The sequence below is a fragment of the Sorex araneus genome, chromosome 7 (assembly GCF_027595985.1).
Source record: "Sorex araneus isolate mSorAra2 chromosome 7, mSorAra2.pri, whole genome shotgun sequence".
Taxonomy (NCBI): Eukaryota; Metazoa; Chordata; class Mammalia; order Eulipotyphla; family Soricidae; genus Sorex; species Sorex araneus.
Window position 1 is genome coordinate 4,623,764 of NC_073308.1, and position 10,838 is coordinate 4,634,601.

The following is a 10,838-nucleotide window of genomic DNA, read 5'->3' on the forward strand; positions in this document are numbered from 1 at the left end:
TAAATCTGTATAATGCTTTTGGGAGTATTGCCATTTTGACAATGTTTATTCTCCCTATCCATGAGCAGGGGATATTTTTCCATTTCCTCATATCCTCTTTTATTTCATGAAGTAGCGTTTTATAGTTTTCTTCGTAGAGGTCCTTTACTTCTTTAGTTAAGCTGATTCCAAGGTATTTGATTTTCTGGGGCACAATTGTGAATGGGATTGCTTTTTTCATGTCCCTTTCCTCTGTCTCATTGTTTGCATATAGGAAGGCCATGGATTTTTGGGTATTGATTTTATAGCCTGCGACTTTACTGTATAGGTCAATTGTTTGTAAGAGTTTCTTACTAGAGCTTTTAGGTTTCTCTAGGTATAGTATCATATCGTCTGCGAATAGTGACAGCTTGATTTCTTCCTTTCCAATCTGAATCCCCTTAATATCTTTTTCTTGCCTGATGGCTATTGCTAATACTTCCAGTACTATATTAAAGAGAAGTGGTGAGAGTGGACATCCTTGTCTTGTCCCCGATCTTAGAGGAAAAGCCCTTAGTTTTTCTCCATTGATGATAATGCTTGCCATAGGTTCATGGTAGATGGCTTTGACTATCTTGAGAAAAGTTCCTCCAAAACCCATTTTGGTGAGAGTTTTTATCATGAATGGGTGTTGGATCTTGTCAAATGCTTTTTCTGCATCTATGGATATGATCATATGTTTTTATCTTTACTTTTGTTGATGTGATGGATTATGTTGATTGATTTCCGAATGCTAAACCAACCTTGCATCCCTGGGATGAATCCCACTTGGTCATGGTGTATGATCTTTTTGATGAGTTGTTGGATTCTATTTGCTAGTATTTTGTTGAGAATCTTCGCATCGGTATTCATCAAGGATATTGGTCTATAGTTTTCTTTGTTAGTGGTGTCTTTGTTTGCTTTTGGTATTAGGGAGATATGTGCCTCATAGAAACTGTTCGGAAGGGTTCCTGTCTTTTCGATTTCCTGGAAAAGCTTAAGGAGAACTGGCAACAAGTCTTCTTTGAATGTTTGGAAGAATTCGCCAGTGAATCCGTCTGGACCTGGGCTTTTGTTTTTGGGGAGACTTTTGATTACCGTTTCGATTTCCTTGATATTTATGGGCCTATTCAGGTATTTCACGTCTTCTTGGCTCAGTCTTGGGAGGTTGTAGGAGTCAAGGAATTCATCCATTTCTTTTAGGTTCTCTTGTTTTGTGGCATACAGACTTTCAAAGTAGTCTCTGATGATCCTTTGAATCTCCTTGGTTTCTGTTGTGATGTCCCCCTTTTCATTTCTGATTCGGTTCAAAACCTTTTTTATTGAATTAAAAAAAAGTCTTTTTTTATTGAATGTGAGACAGACCTTTACAAAGCTGTTCATGATTGGATTTCAGTCATACAGTATTCTGACATCCATCCCTCCACCAGTATACTCAGAACATATTTTTTTTGGGGGGGTCACACCCGGTGATGCACAGGGATTATTACTGGCTCCTGCACTCAAGAATTACTCTTGGTGGTAGACCATATGGGATGCTCAGCAGACCATATGGGATGCTGAGAATTGAACTGGGTCAGCCACGTGTAAGGTAAATGCCCTTCCCTCAGTGCTATCTCTCCAGCCCCACACAATTTCTTAACACGTGACATAAAATCCCAGAAAATAAAAAACATTTATGGTGGAAAAAATAGCAAATTCATTAAGATTAAGCAAAATAAGTATTTAATACAAAATGAAAATCCTGGAGGTATTAAGGAGCGAGAAAGTGGATGAGTAGAAAAGTAATTATAAAATAAAATACAAAAATATTGGTTAGCAATTATATTAAATGTTTATGGAGTAAACATTTTAATCAAAAAGAAGATATTTGAAGAAATGTAAGAAAAACCAGCTCTATAACTTTCTACAAGTTGTAGATTTTAGAGTCAAAGAAAGAAATAATTGAACATATGCAAAAGAATAAATTCATACAATATATGAAAGGAAAAGCTATACAATGTAAAACTAACAATAATAGAGTTTCTATGGGCATATCAATGCTGGTAAAATAAATTTTAATATGAAAATATATACAACAGAATTCCACTAAAGGAAAAGATGACAAAAAGAAGTGAAGAAATACTCCAAAGGCTACTTTCAATTGTGGATAGGACAAATAACATAATATGTACAATGAAATAGAAGATATGACAACACCACAAACTAGATCTAACAAACACAAAATACTGTCCCACACAACAGCAGAATAGATCCATTCAAGCACACAAGGTAAAGGCCATAAAACAAGTCGTAATAAGTGTAAAAATGCTGAAATTATTCAATGCATGCACTCTAGGATTAAAAAATAACAATAATTAAAATTAGATATTCACACATACATAGAAAATTAAAAATGTTGGGGTATTGACAAATGCATATAAGAAATCATATGGGAATTAGAGAACAAGTTAAGATGGATGCAAGAAAACCACAATGTACAGGGTTTGTAGGATGCTGATAAATCGGTGTTTGGAAGGAAATTCACATCTGCAAATGCTTATGCTAGTGAAGAAGAAGCATCTCCAGTCAATATCTACATTTCCATTTTAAGAAACTAGAAAAAAGGAAGTGAAAGTTCAACCCAAATCAAGCAGAACCAAAACATAAACATTAAAAAGACACAAGTGAGATAAAGTCAACAATGGGAGAAAAAATCAATAAAGTCAAAATTGGTTCTTTAAAAAGATCAACAAAATTGACAAATATTTAGATTGGTCAAGGAAGAAAATAATGGGGGTATGGTGCCGCCAACAGGTCAACCTATACCTGCAGGGTGAGTGCATCAGCAGCCTGATGGTGCCTTCAGGCTTCCTGATATCCCAAAATTGCCACCATACCTTTGGCCGGACCCCAACAACTTGGGATCAAGTTTCCCAAGAAATTAAAAGGCCAAAAGCTCTGTGTGGGGGAGCCACACCCACAGACCACCTCTGGCTCAGCTATACAAGCTCAATTATCAGCCTTATTTCAGAGACCCATAAATAAATCTCGAAAGAGATCAAAAAACACAGTTAATCTCATACCTGCACATGGCTGAACATACCAGGATAAATCAGAGGGGAGGATATTGGCTTGGTGACCACCCAAGTAGAGCCCCCAACAGCCACTTGCTTTCATAATCCAAAATCACCGCCATACCCTGGCCTGACTTCATGGTCTCAGGATGGACCTCACCAAGATATAATTTGCTGAAAATTCTGATATGGGGTTTTGTGACTGAAATCTCCAGGTTTTCTTGGGGGTCAGGATGGGCTACCACCCCCCACCTCCCTGTACTTCCAGAAGCCTTGGCAGTCACATCTACACCCCAAAGCTGCCACCCAGTTAAAAAGCTCCTCCACCCTTAATTCGGGAGCCCCAGCCAAAATTAGAGCAAAAGTAACTGCCACCCCCCAACCCGGAGTGGGGCTCTCCTCAGGGAAGAGTCTCGCACCAAGAACTGGGGGCTTCCACCGCCCTGACCCAGGCTGGGAACTTGGGACTCAGTCCCCTTGCAAGCCCTGCACTGCCGTAGCCTGGAAGGTGCAATGGGGGGACCCCCCAGGATGGGGTGCGGGGCAAGTCTAAAGGGAACCTGGCCCCAGGGTGCACGGTGCATCCCCACCCCACCCTGCACTGTGCACCACCACCCGGCAGCCTGCACCCCGCACTGCACTGCACATCCTCCACTCGCACACTCATCCCCATTCCGCACCACACCCCCACCCAGCCCTGCGCAGCCCTCACCTCGCACTCTGGCACCAAGATCCCCGCACTGAGCACCATGCACTGCGCACCCCCAGCCTACACCCCATACCCCACCCCGCCTCCGCACTTGAATCCCCCACTTGCATCCCCACCCAGTCATGTGCATCCTTCACCCTGCACTGCGTTTCACGCACTGCACACCCAAACCCTGCAATGCGCACCACACACACCCTCAGCACCCCCACGTCATAAGACGCATCCCGCATCCCCCATTCTGCACCGTGCACCTTACAGCCCGCATCGTGCACCCCCATCCCACACCGCACATCCCCACCCAGCCATGCCCACGCAGCTCCCTGCAAGGCCCCTCTCGACACATTCGGGTGAGCCTTACGCATGAACGAATCGGCAGAAGAACTCAGGTGTGCGTGACTCACGACTAAGATCTCCAAGCCTGCTCAGATCGGGACTGGACCTCCTCCACCCAGATCCCCCATTTTCCAGTAGCTTGGCAGCCACAACCACAAACTGCCCCCGGCGCCATGTCATCCCATCAACAGCCAAGATCCAGAGACTACAAAAGAAAGCTCCCAGAAGTAACCTCTTATACCCTAGTTCTCCCTCTCAGAGAACCTGTCAGGGTACCAAGAGCATCCTGCCCGCATGGCAAAGCCTGGCAAGCTCACTGTGGTGTATTCAATATGCCAAATACAGTAGCAATGATGGGTCTCATTCCCCTTTCCCTGAAAGAGCCTCCAATGCGGTACCGCTGGCAAGAATGAGAAAAGAGAGGATGCTAAAATCTCAGGGCTAGGATGAATGGAGACTGCTCAAGAAAATCTATGATCAACGGGATGACAGCGAAACAGTGATACAGTGATTTGGGGTTCTCGAAATAGACTTTCCCCGCTCCAGGGGTCTCAAGGAACTAGAAAGGGTGTGAGAGCCCAGGTCGGTCACAAACATCAAAACACCTGCCAGGCTCTCCAATCTCCCTGTCCTGAACCCTGTTATTTAAGGTTTGCTGTGATGGACTTACCCGCACCCCATCTCCCTGCATGTCTGAGGGTGCCCCTTCCCCTCTCCCTGGAGAACAAAAAGCCCCAGTCCAGTTATTTCTCTCTGTCCTCTACTGATGAAGGATAAAGGGGAGATTAAGATCAAGTACTCTGAAAGCTTGGGGTGCAAGGATCTGCAATGAAAGGGAGCAGGTCAGCTCTGAGCGATAGATGCAGAGAGGGCAGTTGCCTTTTACGCAGGTGACCTGGGTTTGATGCTTGGCATTCCATATGGTCTCCCGAGCACCACCAGAAGTGATTCCTGAGTGCAGAACTGGGAGTAACCCCTGAGCATCACAGAGTGTGACCCCAAAAGCCAAGAAAGAAAGACATAAGAAAAGAAAGAAAGAAAGAATGAAAGAAAGAAGGAAAGAGAGAGAGAGAAAGAAAGAAAGAAAGAAAGAAAGAGAGAAAGAAAGAAAGAAAGAAAGAAAGAAAGAAAGAAAGAAAGAAAGAAAGAAAGAAAGAAAGAAAGAAAGAAAGAAAGAAAAAGAGAAAGATTCAAAAGTAAGATAGACAGAGAGAAAGAATGAAGAGAGAAAGGAAGGGAGGAAAGTAGAAAGAGAGAGAAAGAGAGAAGAAAGGAAGAAAAAAAGTGAGCAAGCAAGTAAGCAAGAAAGAACAGGACTCAAAAAAGAGACAGAAAAGAGAGAGAAGGAGGAAAGGAAGAAAGGAAGGAAAGAAATAAAGCAAAAAAGAAAGAGAGAAAGAAAGAAAATAAAAGAAAAGCAAGAGAGCAAGAAGGAAGGAAGAAGGAAAGGAAAGAAAGAAAGAAAGAAAGAAAGAAAGAAAGAAAGAAAGAAAGAAAGAAAGAAAGAAAGAAAGAAAGAAAGAAAGAAAGAAAGAAAGAAAGAAAGAAAGAGTAGCCAGAAAAAGGAAGGAAGGAAGGAAGGAAGGAAGGAAGGAAGGAAGGAAGGAAGGAAGGAAGGAAGGAAGGAAGGAAGGAAGGAAGGAAGGAAGGAAGGAAGGAAGGAACGAACGAACGAACTCTGGGGTGGAAGAATCAGGGGGAGCTCCAAGTCGTTCTCCCCCCCCCCATTGGAGGAACCACTGAACCCCCGAACAAACTTTTGGAAAAATCCTTCGAGGACTTTGGATATATCTGTTCTCTATCTCCATGTGCTGATGCTGGACATTCATTCTTAAACAATCCCCCCGACTTCACCCCAAACCCGGGGGTTACCGGACTGAAATTTCCCCACACACCCCTCCACCGCGGCGAACAGGGCAAGCACTATGTTTAGAACATCTGAAATCTATGGGAATCCCCAAAACTCTGGCAGGGAGTGTGAGAGTGTTTGGGGGTCCTTCAAAATGTACAGAGTGGGGTGCCGGAGCTAGAGTACAGCAGGGAGGGTGTTTGCTGTGCACGCGGCCCACCTGGGTTCGATCCCCAGAATCCCATAGCATCCCTGAGCACTGCCGAAATGTACGGAGGGGGAAGAGGTGTGAGAATGACCGTGATGGGAAACCTTCAAAAAAGGGTCAAGAAAAGGGGTCAGGAATGTGGGCAGGCTCTTGCCTTGCCTCGGCCCTCCTGGGTTCGATCCCCCACATCATAGGAAGCCTCGAACGCCCCACACCTTTAGCTCTGCTGTGGCCACCCCCAAATAAAGCCAGAGCACTGTGAGCAGTGTGACAGTTGGGGGGCTGCAGAGGTCGGCGAGGATCGGGGGTCCCTCAACGAAGAGCTCTAGGGTCCGGGGAGCTTCAGCAGGTTCTGGAGGAAGGTCAGGAGCAGGGGTGGACAGTCCTGAGAGAAATGTTCAGGGACAGGGACGGAAACGCCCCACAGCGCCATCTTGTGGCGAAGAGAGAAAGTGCCTCGTCTGGGGTTACAGGGAAGATTTCCAGCGCTGGGTTTGGCTTCAATGATTAAGGATCAAGACTCAGGCAAGAGAGCGGGAGAAAAGTGGGTAGAAAAGCTCTCCCCTCGCAGCAGTTAACCCGGGTGCCCACCTAGGCACCCCCACAGTGTTCTCTGAGCACCTACAGGAGTAATTCATGAAGGAATAGCCAGGAGTCACCCCGGAACATTCCCAGGTGTGGCCCCCAAACAGAAACTAGCAAACAAAAACCCATGACCTCAGTTTCATCATCAGCTGGTTCCTTCACCTCAGGCCCAGGGTACAGAGCTGAATCTTGTTTCGACCTTTGCCACCTACACCAAGAACAGGAAAGGGCATTTATTGAACTGTGAGGTGATGAGGTATGGGGGTGACCAAGACAGGAAACCTTTGAGGTGGGGTTCTTCGAGACAGCATACTGGGGAGGCGATGCTTTGTGCTCGACACAGTCAATTCCCGGCACTATGTAGGGACCCTGATATCACTGTGAACCAGATTTTAGGCACTGGCAAGTGGGCTTTAGCGGAAGAACGAGTCTGTTTGGAGGCAAACATTTTAGAAGCTGTTAATAAGACCCGTCTAAAGGCATGGTGTTATCTTGAAACCTCTGCAAAATGTACTGTCATTCACAAAAATCTTTCAGGAAGTAAATGAACAGATTTTATTGCCAGACTCCAGGATGCTCTTGAAAAGGCTATACCTGGCAAAGGCCTTCGTGAAATGCTTATGCTAACTTTAGTGGTGGGAAATGCTACAGCAGATTGCCAAAAGGCAATTCAAACTGCTAGGCTAATGGGAAAAAAACTCTTTAGATGATTTTATTAAAGTATGTAGGGAAGTCAGAACACCAACCCATCAGGTGCAAATAATAGCTGCTGCTTTTAAAATAATGAACCAGGTAAAATGTTACGGCTTGGAGCCTTTGGACATCTCAGACGAGATTGTTCTCGTGTTAAGTCTGAGAGTGTAAGGAAAGAACCAGGCATCTGTAGACGATGTGTGAAGGGGAAGCATTGGGCTAATAAATGTCATTAGAAAAGAGAAAAATTTAGAAAGCTAATGAGTCATTGGGAAACGGGAGTCGGGGCTCGACCCGGGGCCCCTTCAACAATACAGGAAATTGTCAATAAAACCTCAAATTAAATTCAAAAGTTTTTCATCCCCTACAATGATAATAATTAATAAACCCAAGAACTCTGGCAAAAAACTGTCTTATATTGACCTTATGAGAGCAACAGAAGGAAGTGTAGCCTCTGATAGTTCAGTTTTACAGGATTTGTTTCTGATTCCTAATAAAATTTATAAAATCCCAACTGGTGTTTATGGCCCCCTTCCAAAAGGAACAGCAGAATTTATCCTAGGGAGAAGCAGTATGAGTTTGCGAGGTGTTAACGTAAAAGTGGGACTCATTGACAGTGATTTTGTGAATGAAATCTCAATTATAGCCACTGTTCAAGCGGATATCAGAATATTTAAAGGGGAACATATTGCTCAACTGCTTTTGCTTCCGTGTATACTAGGAAAAAATACAGGCATGAAAAGAAGAGGTGATTTTGGAAGCACTAATGCAGAAATATTTGGGGCAGAAAGATTACTGATGATAAGCCTATTCTAGTTATGACCTTTAAGGATGGGACAAAACTGGAGGGTATGTTAGATTCAGGTGCTGATGTAATTTTATCGCCTCTCTCCATTGGCCTATGGTTTGGCAAAAGCGGTGTGTGGACGTTACTTTTTCTAGTATGGGAGTGGTCACTGATGTTAAACAGAGTGTGCAACCTCTTCATTGTGGTGATCCTGCTGGATACACGGCAGTCATCCAGCCATATATTGCTCCAATAGCTATCACCCTATGGGGACGAGATTTGTTGCAAAAACTTGTGTGAAGTACATTAAAGAAAAAGAGGTGTCTCAGCAATCGCCTTTTTAATTTGGGCCGCTGCTCGAAGAACTGCTCTCCCAATAGTCTGGAAAAAGGTTCAGCCTGTTTGGGTTGAGCAATGACCCTTAACAAAAGAAAAACTTAAGACTTTAACTGAATTAGTTACAGAACAGTTTGAATTGGGACAAATTGTTTTTAGCTCCAGTCCCTGGAATTCACCAGTATTTGTTATCAAGAAAAAGACTGATAAATGGCGAATGTTAAGTGATCTAAGAAAAGTTAATGACTGCATGGAACCAATGGACCCTTTGCAAATGGGCCTACCTAATTTGGCCATTATTCCAAAACAATGGAATATTATTATAATTGATCTAAAGGATTATTTCTATACCATCCCATTGAGAGAAGAGGATAGAGAAAAATTTGCTTTTACTGTGACTTCTTTAAATAGTGAAACTCCTGCTAGGAGATATCACTGGATTCTTTTACCTCAAGGGATGATGAATAGTCCCACGATGGATGTGTCAATATTTTGTTAATCAACCATTGGATATAATTAGGACACAGTACCCTGAAGTCAAAATTATTCACTTATATTGAGCTCCCATTTGACCCAGCAATACCACTGCTGGGAATATATCCCAGAGAGGCAAAAAAGTATAGTCGAAACGACATCTGCACATGTATGTTCATCGCAGCACTGTTTACAATAGCCAGAATCTGGAAAAAACCCGAATGCCCTAGAACGGATGACTGGTTGAGGAAACTTTGGTACATCTATACAAGGGAATACTATGCAGCTGTTAGAAAAAAGGAAATCATGAATTTTGCATATAATGGATTGGCATGGAAAGTTTCATGCTCAGTGAAATGAGTCAGAAAGAGACAGACATAGAAAGATTGCACCCATCTGTGGTATATAGAATAACAGAGTGGGAGACTAACACCCAAGACTTGTAGAAATAAGTACCAAGAGGTTGGCTCCATGGTTTGGAGGCTGGCCTCACATTCTGGGGAAAGGGCAACTCAGAGAAGGGATCACCAACTATAATGTAGTCGAGGGCCATGCGGGGGGAAGGGTGTTGCGGGCTGAATGAGGGCTAGAGACTGAGCACAGTGGCCACTCAACACCTTTATTGCAAACCACAACAGCTAATTAGAGAGACAGAGAACAGAAGGGAATGCCCTGCCACAGTGGTAGGGTGGGGTGGGGGGAGATGGGATTGGGGAGGGTGGAAGGGATGCTGGGTTTACTGGTGGTGGAGAATGGGCACTGGTGAAGGGATGGGTTCCCGAACTTTGTATGAGGGAAGCATAAGCACAAAAGTGTATAAATCTGTAACTGTACCCTGTACCCTCACGGTGATTCACTAACTAAAAATAGATAAATAAATAAAAATTATTCACTTTATGGATGATATTCTAATCACTAATCACTGCAAATAAATTTGCAGAAAGTTTATGAAGCTATAACTTATGAACTAGAATCATGGGGTTTAAAAACTGCATGGGATAAAATTCAATGTCAGGTTTCTTGGGAATTTTGGGGACAAATTGTATGGGAGAGTAAAATTACACCTCAAAATGTCCAAATTCTGAGAGATAAATGAAAAACTTTAAATACAAACTAAATTTTGTTTATAAAATATAAACAAAAACTATTAGGATATATAAATTAGTTATGCCCTTTTTTGGGTATTCCAACCTATGCCCTACAAAATTTGTTTCAAACATTGGAAGGTGATCCCTCTTTAAATAGTCCAAGGCAACTTAGCCCAGCAGCAGAAAAAGAATTAGAAATAATTGAGGAAATTGTTAATAAGGTTCAGCTGGATAGAATTGACTCTTCAGAAAGTTTTTATATGATAGTATTATGTACTTCACATTCTCCTACTGGGATTTTGGTACAAGGAACTAATATTGTGGAATGAAGTTTTTTACATAACAAGTCTAGTAAAACATTGGTTACTTATGTAAATAAAATATCTCAAATAATTTTCAAAAGAAGAAGAAGAACTAGACAATTAATAGGGAGCAATCCTATTGAAATTATTGTACCATTGACTAGTGAACAAATTCAAGCGCTATGGGAAATTGATGAAGACTAGCATATTGCTTGCATTAATTCACTGTCACTGTCACTGTCATCCCGTTGCTCATCGAATTGCTCGAGTGGGCACCAGTAATGTCTCCATTGTGAGACTTCTTGTTACTGTTTTTGGCAAATAATATAGGCCACGGGGAGCTTGCTAGGCTCTGCCGTGCAGGCAAGATACTCTCGGTAGCTTGCCGGGCTCTCTGAGAGGGATGAAGGAATTGAACCCA